The sequence below is a fragment of the Erythrolamprus reginae genome, chromosome 3 (genome assembly GCF_031021105.1).
Source record: "Erythrolamprus reginae isolate rEryReg1 chromosome 3, rEryReg1.hap1, whole genome shotgun sequence".
Classification (NCBI taxonomy): domain Eukaryota; kingdom Metazoa; phylum Chordata; class Lepidosauria; order Squamata; family Dipsadidae; genus Erythrolamprus; species Erythrolamprus reginae.
Window position 1 is genome coordinate 142,914,447 of NC_091952.1, and position 16,833 is coordinate 142,931,279.

At 44.3% G+C, this 16,833-nt stretch overlaps 1 protein-coding gene across 9 annotated transcripts in view; it reads right to left on the reverse strand.

Annotated features, from left to right (window-relative positions):
• The window catches only part of PCDH1 (protocadherin 1), a 434,444-nt gene that overhangs the window by 356,885 nt on the left and 60,726 nt on the right, over nt 1-16,833 (reverse strand). For 7 of the 9 annotated variants that reach the window (XR_011558642.1, XM_070746888.1, XM_070746894.1 and 4 more), the window contains exon 2: nt 7,924-8,032. The exons of the other annotated variants lie outside the window; for them this stretch is intronic. The gene's annotated coding sequence lies outside the window, so the exon portion shown is untranslated. The remainder of the gene's footprint in view (nt 1-7,923; nt 8,033-16,833) is intronic. 9 annotated transcript variants of the gene reach the window in all.

The following is a 16,833-nucleotide window of genomic DNA, read 5'->3' on the forward strand; positions in this document are numbered from 1 at the left end:
ATCCATTAATCCTTGGAAGCCATCTGCGATGATTGTAATCCAATAGTTTAGTTCAATAATTATAATCCAGTTTCGAATTTAAATCCTTACGGTGAATCCTTCCAAACAATAAAAGGGAAGAAAAAGGGGTGTTTTTCCTTTTGCAGAGAACGTCCCAAAGATCCAATGGCAACAAAAACCGTCAATCAATAGCCCTTCTTTATTTCATTCATCAGTTACAATCGCAATTTTTTTTCCCTTTGCTTTTATTTTATTTTATTTCCAAAGCAAAAACCGTAAGACAAAATCCTTCCATTGGTAGTACAAGAAGTACCCGGAGTTCAACGTTATATTGAATTTCCTCTTCACAACTTTTAAGCTTTTTAAAATTTTAATCTTTATTGCCTCTCATCCCCTAGAGTCCTCTTCAGAGATGAGAGTTTGTATCAAATCACAATTTTAGAAAGTCTTGAATTCAACTTTTATAAAATTAAATGTAATACGAAAAAAGAAAAATAGTTCCAGCCGTGTGGTCTTTTCGGCCTCAGGATATGATTTTTTCCTTTAAAGAAAACTTTTTCTTTCAACTTTTATTTTTAAAAATTTGTCTTACTTGTTGTTTTCAAAATTATCATATAAGAAACTTGTACCTTGTATTCTTCTTTTCTATTTTGTCTTCCTTTTCTGCTTTGCTGAATTATTTCAGAATTTTGGTTCTTCTTCTTCTAGTTTTCTTTACTTCCCACTTGTAAGGACGGTCTGCAATGGCCGAATCCCCAAAGAGACGAGGATCGGTTGTCCCGTCTCCAAAGCTGCGGGGCGATCCCTTGCCTCCGGAGCTTCGGCGATAGCTCCTCTGGTTCAGGGAAGCCCCCTGTTCTGTGGTCGGGCCATCCGGGCCCGAACCAACTGCAAAAAGTGACCTTTGGAGGGGTAGAAGGAGTCTCAGGGACAGAGCCCTGCCCCAGAGCCTCCGCTGCAGTCCCGGTCCAGACCGAAAGTAGGAATGTAGGGTCTTAACAGGTTCATCAGGTTTAGGGCAGACAAGAAGATCTTCATAAGAAGGGGGAAGCTTATATAACTTCTTGTCTTTGGTTGTGGGGTTAAAGCCGAAGGCTGGATGGTCTCACTGCTTAAGCAAGGCATCTTTAAATAATTTGGGCATTGGAATTACCTCTTTTTCTTCCTGCTCCTCCATGAAGTATGGTAAATTCTCCTCAGGAGTATCTATAGCAGGAGTAGACTGTTTATCTTGCCCGGCTAAGCCTGTAGAAACTCTTGCTTTAAACAGAAGAGATTTGAAGAGTTGGAATGGAAAGATGGCAGCCAGGGCTGGACTCTTAATTTGAGATTCCTCATCTTCTGACAGGCGATGAACGGGTCAACATCATCCTCTATGTCCATGTCCTCGTTCTCATCCTGAGAAGAATCCGAATCCTCATTAATTGGAACTCTGTAGGATGAGAGGAAACTCACGGGCCGGGGGGCGCGTGGAAGGGGACGAGAGAAGGCACATTGATAGCCGAGAGCTTGGCATCAATGGCTTTAGACAGTATAGAAAACATAGACTGAAACTCTGGAGGCAGATTAGTAATGTTAGCAGGTAAGGCTGAAGATTCCCTGAAGGCCTGGGATGGGTCTGGCTCGGAGGGATCTTCCGTAATGTCTGGCTCCTCTGGACCTAAGCCCCATAAGTTAGGTTGGGGTCTGTTTAGGTTTGGTTCATCCAGAGAGAGCACAGGGACCCCAGAGGGAGACAGGTTAGAAGCCTCTGGGGAGTCAGGACTAATGTGCACTTGGGCCTGCACCTTTAAACGTTTAGCAGATTTTCATGGATTCTCTGTAGGGCTAGGTCCCTTCTCTTCTCAGCCCTCGTGGGTCTAGCCATTGTATGGGCTCCCGAGGAAGAGGAGGAAGAGGCCTGGGGGGTACTATCAATTTCATCGCCAGTAGGCCTAACCTCTCTGGGACCTTTAGTTGTGCCTCTCTTGGGAAACGAAGTTATAGCCTGAACAAATTACAGGGACAAGACTTGAGCCAAAAATCTGATGAGAGAAGCTAAAAAGGGCAACGTTCCCAAGAGGAAGGGGGCCCTGATCCTAGGTCCAGGAGCGTCTGCGACTCAAAGTCAATCTGGTCGGTAGTAGAGCTTGTGCCAGAGTGCAGAAGGGCAGGCCTCGCTAACCTTAATTCAAAAGTAAACCAAGGCATGCTGGTTTGGAGGCCTAGCCAGGGAGAAAAGGCCTGAGGGACTCAAAGCTTACTGCAGGGCCAAGTGGTGGACTTACTGGCGCCAGACGGGACGTGCGTGGGCAATCCACAAGGGCATACAGTTACTGGGTGCTGAGAGCCTTCGCACCAAATTAAACCGCTCTGAAAATTTAAATACGGAGGGGAGACTAAAGTCTGGGGGACAATCAAGGGAAGCTTGCAAACAGTCCCACACCGCAGGAGGTAAAAAAGAGCCCTTTGTTCCTTTTTAATAAATCTTAGCTTGCCGGTAAACCTCCTGGCCGAGTAGATTTACTTGTAAATGTAATCCGGCAGCAGCGCGAACAAGGCATTTGCAAAAAAACCGCAGGGAGCCGTGCCGCGGCTTCTCCCTTGGCGCTGAGCCCAGGAAGACTGGCACGCAACCAAGGCAAGCTTTAAGTAAAGAAACAGTAATTAAATTTACTTATGTGGTAGAAAGAAGACGAGTGCAAGGTGTTTTGCGAGAGGAACGAGCCACCACATCCCGCTGGATCGCAGGACCGAGCGAATTCTGGGGAAGGGGCAGATCCAGCAGGCTTTTTAAAGACCTTGGTCCCCGATGGATTGGACAGCGAGCAACCCACGTGACTGCTGGACCCGCTCTCTCAGGACGGAGAAAATCCAAAACTATAGACCCATTTCTTTACTGAACGTAGACTACAAAATTTTTGTTTCAATATATGCTTTTAGATTAAAAAATGTTACAAATGGAATAATACACGCAGACCAAAATGGATTTTTACCGGATAGACATATTAAAAACAACCTAAGGACAATTATAAACACATTAGAATATTACAAACAACATCCAGAAAAACAAATGGCATTAATATTCTTAGATGCAAAAAAAGGATTTGATAATGTAGATTGGTCCTTCATGAAATTGCAACTGAATAAAATGAATTTTGGAACTAAATTCTTTAATCTAATCGATGCAATATACTCAAATCAAAAGCAAAAATTATCTTAAATGATCAAACAGAAACGTTTAAATACAAAGAGGAGTTAGACAGGGCTGTCCTATTTCTCCATTGTTATTTATATTAACATTAGAAACCCTATTAATAAAAGTAAGAACAAATAAAAATATTAAAGGTTTAGAAATCAAAAAAGAATCCTACAAACTCCAGGCATTTGCTGATGATATAGCTGTTATAATAGAAGATCCTATAACTTCAATATCAAAATTAATAGAAGTTATAGAAGAATATGGTGGAGTAGCAGGCCTAAAAATCAATAAAAACAAGACCCAATTAATAATCAAAAACATGACAGAACCCCAGACAAAAGTACTAGAAAAAATTTCAAAAGTGAAGATAACAAAAAAAGTAAAATATTTAGGTATTTGGATATCAGCTAAGTCAATGTCCTTGAAAGAAGACAACTATTTGAAATTTTTAAAGCAAATTAAAAAGGACCTAGAAACTTGGAATAATCTTCAATTATCTTTTTTAGGTAGAATATCTACAATAAAGATGGATATTTTACCTAAGGTTTTGTTTTTATTCCAGGTAATCCCAATAAATCCAGGCAAAGACTTTTTCAAAGAATTAACGAAAATAACAAAAAAAAATTATATGGCAAGGAAAAAAACCCAGAATAAAACAATGCGCATTAGAAGACATGAAAGAAAGAGGAGGCCTCGCCCTCCCAAACTGGAAGCTATATTACCAAGCAGCAGCCTTATCTTGGATTAAAGAGTGGCTTACTCTACAAAATAGAAGGTTACTAAACTTGGGAGGCCATGACTTGATGTTAGGTTGGCAAGCTTTTATATGGTACGAAAAATATAAAACCCATTCATATTTTAAGAATCATACAATCAGATTAATATAAAAAAAGATCATTTCTATGTTATGCCAGAATGGATATCCCCGATTGAAGCTATAAGTCATCCAAACTTAATACAAGAACAAAAAAATATGGAAATATAGAGATTTATTAGATAATCAATGGAATTTGAAATCAAGACAGGAATTACTAGATACAGGTGCTGGGGTAGATTGGTGGCAATACGCACAGATCAAGTCAAGATTTCATAGAGATATAAAAACTTATACATTTAGAAAGGATAATAATATCTTAGGTAAATTATTGACTACAAATCAAGTAAAAATGATAGGGAAAATATATAAATTTTTAATCAATTTTAAAACTATAGGTTGGATTTTAAAAGACAATATGATTAGTTGGTGCAGAAATTTAGGCAAAGAAATAGACTTAGACACATGGGAAAGGGTATGGACCTATAATTGGAAAATAACTAAGTCAACATCTTTCAAAGAAAACCAAATTAAAATGTTTTATAGATGGCATCTACCACCCATAGAATTTCAAAAATGTTTCAAAATAAATCTCCTTTATGTTGGAAATGCAAACAGAAATAGGTACTTATTATCATACATGGTGGACTTGCCACAAAGCAAAAAATGATAGAAAAATGGCTAAGAGAAATAACTCAGCAAGAAATTAAAAAAACTCTGGAATTCTTTTTGTTAGGAATTTCGAATTATAAATATAAAAAAGATATTTATTTTTTAATAGTCCATATACTGGTAGCCGCTAGGATTGTTTTCGCACAAAGATGGAAAGAAATGGAGACACCGAAAGAAGAAGAAATATTTAAGAAAATTCTGGACTGTTCTGAGTTCGATATGATGACGAGGAGGTTAAATAATCAGGAAGAATCAGAATTTTATAATATATGGCAAATGGTATATACTTGGTGGGATAGAACAAAAAATTTATAAAGTTGTTGCAATATTAGTAAGATTAAATTTAATAGATTTTGTTATGTCAATTAGGGCATTTCAATATTAAAACGTAACATATTATTTTTAGTTTGATTTGATTTATAATTAAGTTTTATACATTTTCTAATATGATTAGATGTGTTTTTATACAGTGAGTTACAGTAGACTTTTTTCTTCTTGGTTCAAATTTCTTTTATAAATCTTTTTTTACACATATAAATTATTAGATGTGTTTTTCTTTTTATATCTTCCTCTATCTTTTATTATTTTCTCAATACCTTATCTTTTATTTTTTTTATTTTTTTTAAATAATAGAACATAGTCAATATTCTCTGGATTGATCAAATACAATGTCATCTTTTTTGTTCCTATACAATGAAGACTTCTGTCCTGAGCGGAGCGATGGTAGCTCCTTTATATATGTCTGTAATGTTTGTCTTTGAAAAATTAATAAAAATATTTTTTTTAAAAAGGAGGTCTGAGAGATTGTCAACGCTTCTTTGGGGAGGGGGTCCTTCCCCGCAAAAAACCAGACCCAGGCAACCAGTGTTCCCTCTAAATTTTTTTTGGTGTGAGCAGAAAACTATAATGCCTGGGCATGGATTGGTTAGAAACAAGAGGGGGTCACATGACCTCAGGACACACAGCAACGGTCATAAAAATGAAACGGCAGCAAAGTTTTGATCCTCCAATCATCGGGCTGCTGCGAAGGTCCTAAGCGTGAAAAAGGGGCATAAGTCACTTTTTTCAGGGCCGTTGCGACTTTGAACGGTCAGTAAATGAACCAATGAGGCCAACGTTTCTAACTCCTGAGTAAGACAGTTATTAAGTGAGTTCTGCCTCACTTTACCACCTTTCTTGCCACAGTCGTTAAGTGAATCCCTGCAGTTGCTTGAACATCCCAAAAGATGTTCACATAACCCTGGGACATGGCCACCATCATAACTAACTTGTCAAGTGTCCAAAGTTTGATCCAATAACCCCTTTATTTTTCTAACAAAATCCTTTCTTCCGAGAAGGAAGAATAGAAAGAATAAAATGGAAAAGGGAATTAAAAGGGGATACAAAAAAATAAAAAAGAAAAGGGTTTGGTTCAAAGTTCTGCTCAGATTGAAGAAATTGGAGTTTGAGAAGGGTTAATTAAGCTTGGAGTATTGTTTTGTTTGCTCTTTTTTAACTTCTATTTTTCTGTTTAGATATATGAATTTAGGAATTGCTGATCTGTTTTAATAAAGTTAGTATTGATTATAATAAGATATGCAGTAGGTGATACTGATTTAGATTAATGCATAAATGGAATTGAATTTAGCACTTTGGCATACTGGTTAGTAAGTTAGAAATATAATTCTGAAGGAACATTAAGGAGGGAATTTAACTAAAAGAAAGTGTATGTAACTGGATGACAAAATTAGAAAAAAAACTTTTGCAACTTTTGGGATGATATTAGTTAATAAGAAAATACTGCATTTTATTCATGGAAAATTAGATGGTACATTGTATTGTTTGAATATATGTTGAGAGGAAAAAAAAATTACCCCCAAAAAAAGTCCTTCCACCCCCTTTCCCTCCATTCATTTCATTCTTCCTCCTTCCTCCCTCCAATTCTCCTTCCTTCCTTCCTTCCCTCCCACTTCTCTCTTTCCCTCCCTCTCTCCCCTTTTCTTTCTTTCTCTCTCTTTTCCCTCTCATTCTCTCCTTCCAGGTCTCTCTCATTCCTGCGTCCTCTCCCTCTCTCCCCACTTCACTCTCTCCTCCCTTGTGTGTCCAATCACACTTGGCCAATAAAGAAATAAAGGAAGGATCGTCCCGGAGCAGATTCCATTGGCTCCAAAGCGGGGGGGGGGGGGGGGGGATCCAGCCGTGTTGGAGGGAAATGGAGTGGAGAAGAGACATGCTTGCCAGGCACTCGGCTCCAGCCCCTCCCGCCTTTTCATCCTCCCTCTCCGAAGCTTCGTTCTCCCTGTCCAGCCCCCACCCCTCTCTCTGAAGTTTCACAAATCCTCCCATTGTCTCAGCACTCACAATGGACAGCTCGCATCTCTTGATTGCCGGATTCTCCATTTCAAAATGCAGCGGGGGGAGGGGGAAATCTTCCAGGCCCTGCTTTAAACCCTCTCAGGAGGCTTGACACTCCTTCACAGCAGTCGGGTGGTTGCTGGCAGCAGCTTTGCTGGCCGTCGCAGGTCTCGACGTCAGGGGGCCCTTGCTGCCCTGACCGCTGTGCTTGCCTTGTGCCATGGGGGGAGGATGCGTGCAAGCCCCTTGCCTCCACTGCCTCCTCTTCCACCGCCCTGCTGCCTGAGCCTATTTACAAGGGGCTGGTGGAAGACCCGATGTCGCTTTTGCTAAAGGTAGGGGGGGAAAAGAGTAAAAGCGACATCGGATCTTCCACCAACCCTGTGTAAACGAGCTCAGGCAGCTACCCCGAGGCACAGGGGCCTGCTGATGTCAAGGCCGCCCGGGGAAGCGCATGCAGCGACAGAGCCGGAGAAGCCGGGCGGGCCTTAGAGCCCACAGGGCATCGGCTCCATCGCACTGGCATGGAAAACTCTGGGCTGAGCTTGGTTTTTCCCCGCGCCCCAGCATGCTGCACGCATTAGAGGGAACATTGCAGGCAACTACAGACCAATCAGTCTGACATCAATACCTGGAAAAATATTAGAAAAAATAATCAAAAAGCAACTTTGCCACCACTTAGAATTGAACAAGATAATAACCAACAGCCAACATAGTTTTGTCAGGAACAAATCATGCCAAACCTACCTCATATCATTCTTCAATATCGTGACCAAATCAATAGACCAGAGAAATGCAGTGGACCTAGTATATTTGGAGTAAACTTCGATAAAGTGGACCACAATCTATTATGCAAATTGGAAAAAAGTGGGATAGACTACAACACAAACAGATGGATTAACAATTGGCTGACCAACCATACCTAACGAGTAGTCCTCAACGGATCCAAATCCACATGGAAAGAAGTAAACAGCAGGGTACCCCAAGGTTCAGTTCTGGGCCCAGTGCTCTTCAATATATTCATTATTGACCTAGATGAGGGAATAGAGGGGGAATTAATCAAATTCACAGATAACACCAAGCTGGCAAGAGTAGCCAATATCCCAGAGGACAGGCTCAAAATACAGAAGGATCTTGATAGACTAGAATTGTGTGTGCTCAAACTAACAAAATGAAGTTCAGTATAGAAAAAAGCACTACACCTAAGCAAGAAAAACCTAAGACACACATATAAACTGGCTGAAACCATACTTAACAGTAGTGATTGAAAAAGAGATCTCAGAGTCTTAGTGGATGACCAACTGAATAGCAGCCAGCAGTGTGCAGCGGCAATTAAGAAAGCCAACACAATTTTGAGCTGCATCAACAGAGGGATACACTCCAAGATTAGGGAAGTACTCATACCACTCTACAATGTCCTAGTTAGACCACACCTAGAGTACGGCATACAATTTTGGTCACCACACTATAAAAAGGACATTGAAACTCTAGAGAAAGTGCAGAAGAGAGCAACCAGAATGATAAAGGGAAACCAAGACATACAAGGAAAGGTTGCAGGAAGTGGGCATGGATAGGCTAGTGAAGAGGTGATCCAGTGATCCGGGGGGGGGGGGCATGATAGCAGTCAGCAGTACTTGAGGGGTTGTCACAGAGAGAAGGGGGTCACACTATTTTCCATGGCAACAGAGGGACAGACCAGGAGTAATGGATGGAAGCTGACCAAGGACAAATTCAACCTGGGAATAAGGAGGAAATTTCTGACGGTGGGAGCGATCAACCAGTGGAATGGCTTGCCAGCGGAGGTTGTGAACACCCCAACTCTTGACACATTCAAAAAGAGATTGGACTACAATCTATCTGGGGTGGTGTAGGGTCTCCTGCACATGCAGGAGGTTGGATTAGATGACCTGCAAGGTCTCTTCCAACTCTAATAAACAAATAGGTTATACTTAATTTATCTAATCAAATAAGATGGGGATAGACCTGAGGTGGGCTGTTAAGACAGATAACACTTTTGTGAAGACATGGGGACCTGAGAAGAGGCCAAAGGGAAGGGCCCGGTAGTGGAAATGCTTGCCCGCACAGGAGAAGCAGAGGAACCTGAGGTGCTCCCTAGCTATGGGAATGTGGAGGTAAGCTTCTGTCATGTCTAGGGAGGACATGAAGTCACCCTTCCTGATGCACGCTAGGATAGTCTTGAGCAGCGGTCCCCAAACTACGGCCCGCGGGATGGATGCGGCCTGCTGAGGCTATTTATCCGGCCCACGGCAGCACACGAGATTTTACCAATAGATATAATAAGCTACCAAATCTCCTGTCCACTTACCTGAGCGAGGAGGAAGTGGAGAGCCAAGGGGCAGGGAGGAAAGCGGGCCTGCAATTGCCCCCTTTCTTTGCCACCTTTAGGGAGAGAAACTGTTGCTGCCCTATGGCAGAGCAGCAACAATTCCTCTCCCTAAAGGCGAGAAAGAAAGGGGCCAATTGCAGGCCCGCTTTCCTCCCCGCACCTTGGCTCTCCACCTCCTCCCCATCTCCTCCTCCGCAGTGAGTGGACGAGAGATTCAGGAACTCCCCGAATTCACCCAAACAGAGGCAGTGGCGGCTTCAAGGGACCAACAACCGGTCCTTCTCGGCGCTGCATTTCTGCAGCTTCCAAGGCCACCACCGCAGCTTCCGTTCTGGTGAAGGGATCTCCACGGTGGGCGGCCTCGGAGGCTGCAGCAACGCAGCGGCAAGAAGGACCATCTGTTGGCCCGTGAAGGTGCCGCTGCAGCCTCCCTTCGGGCAAAGGGATCTCCGCGGTGGGCGGCCTTGGAGACTGCAGCAATGCAGCACCGAGAAGGACCAGCTGTTGGTCCCTTGAAGGTGCTGCTGCCGCCTCCGTTCGGGCAAAGGGATCTCTGCGGTGGGCAGCCTTGGAGGCTGCAGCAACACAGTGCCGAGAAGGACCGGCTGTCGGTCTCTTGAAGCCACCCAAATGGAGGCGGAAGCGGCACCTTCAAGGGACCAACAGCTGGTCCTTCTCAGCGCTGCATTGCTGCAGCCTCCAAGGCCGCCCACCGCGGAGATTCCTTCACCCAAATGGAGGAGGCGGCAGCGCCTTCAAGGGACCAACAACCGGTCCATCTCGGAGCTGCGTTGCTGCAGCCTCCGAGCTCCGCTGCTGTCCCAGGGTTGTTGTAACTATAATTGGAGAGACAGAGAGAGAAAGCCATTTCTGGAGAGAGAGAGGGACAGAGAGAAAGAGAAAGAGAGAGCGGGAGAAAGAAAGCAAGAGAAAGAGAGAGGGACAGAGAGGAAGAAAGAGTGGGAGAGAGAAAGTAAGAGGGAGAGATAGAAAGGGAGAGAGAAAGAAAGAGGGAGAGATAGAGGGAGAGAAAGTAAGAGGGAGAGATAGAGTGAGTGAGAAAAAGAAACCAAGAGAGAGAGAAAGAAAGAGAAAGAAAGCAAGAGAGAGAAAGAGAGGGAGAGAAAGTAAGAGATAGAGAAAGAGAGGGACAGAGAAAGAAAGAAGGAGAGATAGAGGGAGAGAGAAAGGAAGGGGGAGAGATAGAAAGGGAGAGAGATAGAGCGAAAGAGGGAGAGATAGAATGAGTGTGTGTGTGAAAGAGAGAAAGAAAGCAAGAGAGAGAGAAAGCAAGAGAGATAAAGAGGGAGAGAGAAAAGAAGAGGGAGAGAGAGAGAGGGAGAGAAAGAAAGCAAGAGAGAGAGAGAGTGAGAGAGAAAGCAAGAGAGGAAGAAAGAGAGGAAGAGAGGGACAGAGAAAGGGAGAGGAAGAAAGAAAGTAGGGGAGAGAGAGAGGGGGGGACAGAAAGAAAGAGAGAGAGGGAGAGTTAGAGAGGGAGAAAGGAAGAGAGAGATAGAAAGTGAGAGAAAGAAAGAGAAAGAGGGAGAGATAGAAGAGTGAGAGAAAGCAAGCAAGAGAGGGAGAGAAAGATAGAAAGGGAAGGAGAAAAAGAAAGAGGGAGAGAGAGAGGGAGAGAGAGAAACAAAGAGGGAGAGAGAAAAGAAGAGGGAGAGATGAGAAGAGAGTGAGAGAGAAAGAGGAAGTGAAACATGAGAAAATGATGGAGGGAAAGAACGAGAGACATGAAAATGAAACAAATGAGAGAGAAGGAAAAAAGAGAGAGGGAAGAGAGAAGTGGAGAGGAAGGAGGGAGGGAAGGAAGGAAGGAGAATTGGAGGGAGTTTGCTGATTTAATTTTAAAGTTACTTGTTAATAAATAAGTATAAATTACTTAATTACTTCTTCTTTATTTTAAATATTGTATTTGTTCCTGTCAGGAAAAAAACCCCAAAATGCCCCAAAAGGGAAAAAATAAAAAGCACTCAGAGCTCTGGTAAAAATAAAAATTTATTTTGAAAAGGCAAAATAAACCATATATATATGGGATCGCAAAAGAACAGTTTGCGATCCTTAGCTTCAAATACAATGATATATTTATAGCATTGAATATAATATCAACCGCCCTCTTTCCTCGTCCGTATTTGGGCATATTATTCCAAGCCAACTTCCTATGTCTCAATACTTCCCCAGAATCATACATTATACGTGTTTACTTCCTTTCAGCCCTGATGGTTTCCGGTGGACCCGCAAAAGGATTGCTTGGCCCCTCTGCCTCTCAAGCTCTTGTCCTGGAGGTTGCGAGACTTGTAGCTGGAATGTGTAGGTCCCTTACAGTAGGAAAACAATTGGTCAGGCTGACGAAAGGGCCGGCAAAAGTAAGGAGAGGGGTGTTGGGTGGATTTCTTTTGGATCGAAGGTAAGATCCTCTTGTCCTTGGAGTCAATGAGAAAAGGCTCAAGGACGTCACCAAAGAGATACTCTGCTGAGGTGAATCACCACTTATGTTTGATATCAGCTTGCCATTTCTTGAGCCAGGTCATTCTCCTGGCAGCTGCCAAGGAGGTTAAAGTTTTGGCTGAAAATCTGGAGGTATAGAGGGTAGTGTCGGAGAGCAGTTGACATGTGGCAAATAAGTTTGTTCAGGGACTGCTAAGCCAAGATGCTGAAATATGTTCTTGTAGCTGTCTAATATAGATGAGCATGGTTCGGGCAAAGAAGGAAGAGGTGGAAGCTCCCTTAATTGCCCAAGCAGCAGATTGACGATTTTTCTGCAGAAGCTGATCGACCTTCAGGAGTTCCTCCTCCTTTTCTGGAAGGATCTCTGAAGAGTGCAAGGCTAGGACTGGGATGTCCACTGCGGGAGGCTCGAGAAGGGAGGTGAGCTCTGAAGCTACATTGAAGAATTTCTTCTTTAAGTCAGAGGGAGCAGGACCTGCAGCGGGATTCAGGCATTGCTTTGTGACGGTCTCTACGAAAAGGGGAGGAGCCGGTACAACATCTTGTTCCACCGTGTATGGTAGGAACAGGGTTTCCACTTAAGAAGTGGAAGGTTGGGCTTCAGCGTGGGGGGCAGTCAGGCCCGCCGCTGTTCAATCCTTCAATGAGACATGGATAGAGCTGGGGTAGCTCCTTCGTCTCCCGATAGGCCTGCGTGGCCCTCCTCCGGGGGGTCTTTGTGTGAAGAATCGGATTCGTCATCAGAAGAGTCAGGCCAGGAATCCTGGATAGGTCTGAGGATGGAGGAAGAGTGGAAAAGAGGAGCCACTGGAGGAGCCTGTTTTGGCCGAGGGGGCATCGCAGTTGCTAGGTTACTAAGACTGGAAGCAATGCTGCATTGAACCGCTGACTCAATACACTTCTGGATGGCTGAGGGATTGAAGGCCAGGGTAGAGGCATGAGAGGATTCCAACGAAGCCAGCAGAGGGGACCAGTGGTGCTGGAGTAGCAATCAGGATCATGGGAGAGAGAGAGACTGGAGGTCTAGAAGCTCCAAGATTCAGATTTTGATTAGGTAGACCCACTGGACCCACCAGTTTGGGTGGCAGCTGGAGCAGGGTCAGGATTCATGACTGGAGAGGGAGAGAGTGCCCTGGCGGCCCTCTCATGCATGCGCTGAAGGGTTCGGTCTCTGCGCTTCTCAATTCTGGAAGGTTGAACCACTGGTTCTCTGCTGTCAGGGACAGATGTGATAGTGTCAGGGTCTTCCTGAGGAGGCCTGTTAGGTTTTTTTGGCTCTTTTCCCTCCTGCCTTGGATGGATCTGCCATAGTAAGGTCAAGGTAAGGAAAAAGGGAAGATAGGAGAAGGGAGAAAATTGAGCAACAAGGGATAAAAGGGAGGGGGAGGAGCGCCCTCAGAATCTCAGGAATCTGTTGGGAAAATCAATAAATAAATATTGGTGCACTGATGAAATAGAAAAGACTCTAATTTTTTTTTTTTTTAAACCTAGTAATTGCAAATGCTTTCCTTCTTTAAGCCTAGGACTTAGGCGTCCCCAGGAGGCCTGAGAAATGACTAGGGCCTCATGACAATCAGGCCAAACTGGTACTGAGGCCTGGAGCTGGCTGGGCTGTTAGGGCGTGGCCGGAGCTCCTGGGTCCTTGTGACTCCGGGTGGGGGGAAAGGGAAAGACCAATGAAGGCAGCAGGGGGGCGAGGAGACGGAGACGGCCCCTATAGACCGATCCAGGCCTAGAGAAGCTAGGAGGCCAAGGCCCAAGGCCAGTAGGTTGCGCCCTGCACCAGAGAAAGGGCCGAAAACAGCGGCAGATCGGCAAGGCCTGGAAGGCGCTTACGGCGCGACTAAACGGCAGGGAATTTCTTCTTGCATCACAGACTGAGCGATCAGCTCCTTATCGGGCCGATCGCAAGGAGGACCTGGCGTGAAGCCAAAGCCGACGGGGCAAAAAGTCCGGGCTCCAAAAAAACCGCCGTCGGAGCTGTAACCAGCCCCGGGGCAAGAGGTTGCTGCAAGGGCTCGCACGTCCAGCTAGGGAGGACAGTGGCAACGGGGATCCTGCTGTAACCAGCGGGGATCCCTCACCAGGCCTAGGGCTTTCCTGCGAGAGGCTCCAAGGCAGTGCTAGTGGCGAAGGAGGCAAATGGAGCCAGGAGAGGAGAAGGCCTATGGCCTTATCCACCAGCAGTGGGGATGGATCAGGGGGGCACCGCGCCCGAACTGCTCCCTCAGCATCCAACTCAATAATAAAATATTTGGAAAACAATTAGAATTTGGAGTACTAACCTAATCTAGGAGGAGTCAGTTAGGATTGGTTGTGCTGCCACGAGTGTGTCTCTGCTAGAGACAAATCAGAAAAATGGTCCTGTGGGTGGTTCCAGCATTTTTATACTTCTCTGACTTGGACACGCCACTGACGAGCGAGTACAACCCATCCTGACTGACGACTCCTCCCTCCAAGGAGAACAGGCCGTACAAAAAGGGCGAACATCTCAGATATGCGTCTGGCAGAAGTGGTTGCAACCAAGAAGGCAGTTTTAGTGAAGAGAAAGTGCAGAGGAATTGTCCGGATTGGTTCGAATGGGGACCCTGTTAGTACTTGCAGTACCAATGGGAGGTCCCATTTTGGATATCTATGTATCAGTGGTGGGCGAATGTTAGAGGCCCCTTTTAGAAAATCCCTAATCCATGGATGTTGCGATAGGGGGCAAGAATAATCTTGGACCAGGATGGTGGAAAGGCTGCCACTTGCCTCGGCAAGGTATTAGGGGCGAGGCCCTTATCCAGCCTGGCCTGAAGAAAGCACAGGATATGGAGTGCTGAGAAGACTTGAGGATCAACCTCTTGTGTCACAAAAGTCACAGAAGGCCAACCAGGTGGTTTGATATATGTGCGTGGTGGAAGGACAATGTGCAGCTTACATAGTGGATATTAACTGTCTCTGAAAGATGTTGATGCCTCAGGCGATTCCCCCTCAAGTACCACACGGTCAGTTGCCACCACTGGGGTTCTGGATGTAATATGAACCCTTGACCGAGGGAGATCAGATGGTCCGGTATTCTCCACAGTGGAGAGATCCTACAGGTCGGCAAACCATGGATGGCGAGGCCAGTAAGGAGCCACTAGCAGCACCTCAGCTTGGTCCAACAGGATCTTCCTGATTACTCGTTGGATAAGACAAGTTGATGGAAAAGCATAAAGCAAGCCTCGTGACCAGGGATGATACAGCACATTCACTCCCTCCACTCCCGGAGAAGGGAAGCGGGAAAGTGTGGCAAAAAGGTCGATCAGTGGAGTCCCAAACTGTCTGACGATATCTTGGAATAGTCTGGGGTCCAGATGCCATTTCGCAGACTCTAAGGTCAAATGGCTGAGCCAATCCGCTTGAAGGTTTTCCGACCCTGAGATATGTTCTGTTGTGAGGGAGCCAGATGGTTTAAAGCCCAAGCAAGCAGCAGTTCTGCTTCCTGCATCAACCTGCGAGACCTCGTTCCCCCTTGATGGTTGATATGGGAACGGGTCGAGACACTGTCAGTTAGAATTAGGACATGTTGTCCCTCCACTAGGTGTACGAAACTGCAGAGAGCAAGAGACACCACTTTGAACTCCAAAAAGTTGATATTCACTCCCTGCAAGTCTGTTGGCTCCCAGAGGCCTTGAGCCGCCTGCGAAGATGAGTGAGCACCCCAACCTATCAAGCTGGCATCCGTTGTTATAATTATTGGGACATATCCGTGAAACGATGAGCCCCATTGTATCGCTGGAGAGGACCACCATGTAAGGGATCGTCAGACTCCCAGGCCCAAGGTCACCCGTCTGTGCGAATGGTTGGATCTTGCCTTTTGAAATGGAAGCAAGAACCATTGCAGTGGGCGTATATGGTTTTTTTAATTATTATTAATTTTTTTATTAGTTTTAATTACAATATAAGACTCACACAACATGGAAAAGTGTTTTGTGAATTGTGCCCACCACCAGACAAACATTCATACCCCACCACCAATCGGGGGTGTTTCTTGTATAAACCATTTTAACCCAAGAGAAAAATATCTATTTACATATTATAAAGTGATTCCAATTTGTTTCTTGAAGTTTGGTCTCGGATGCTACTCATCATGTATCGTCTTACCTTGTCCCATCGTCCCATCAGTTGTTGCAAGTCAGTTTCATTAACCAAATTCATCCTTTTGCCCATAATCTCAAATTGAATGTGGTCCACCATGTACCGGTACCAATTTTGCATTGTCCATTTTGTCGCATCCTTCCTACCCAAGACTATTACTGCCTGAGCGCTTTCTATCACTGCTTGTTTTATTTCTCTAAATTCTCCCATCTCATTACTTTTGACTAATACTGCCATTTCCTTAGTAATTATCCATCTTATATTTTAACATCCTATTAATATCCTCTTGCACTTTTTGCCAAAAATTCTGCACTCCCGGGCATTCCCAAAACATATGCATAAACACTCCTTTATCTTGACACCCATGCCAACAAATACCCTTAACATTCTGCTGAAAGTATGCAAGTTGAACGGGTGTGTAATACCACTTATGTAATATTTTCCCTCTCATTTCCCTAACTCTTGTATTCTTAGTTTTCCTTATATTCTCTACTATATTTTTCATCTCTTGCGCCTCAACTTGTATCTCATTTTGCCAACATTTACTCAATCCTTGGATCACATCCCCGTCTGACATCTTATATATATTACTTGCTTACACCTTGGTACTCTCACTTTTTTCTCTTATTATTTTCTCTAACTCTATCGCCTCCCTAAATAGTGCTTCTTTATTCTCCCTTTCATTCAGATATTTACATATTGCATTTGTTTGTAGCCATCTTCCCTTACCCAGCAATATTGAGGTCTGAACAGATGCCTTCTTTAGACGAGCTGTGAATTAATATGTCATCCCAGAAGCATAAAATATGAATGGGCATGGCTCGGATATGAGCCACCAGGGCACCTAGGAGCTTGGTAAAGACTCGAGAAGCTGAGGACAGTTCAAAGGGCATGGCCTTATACTGA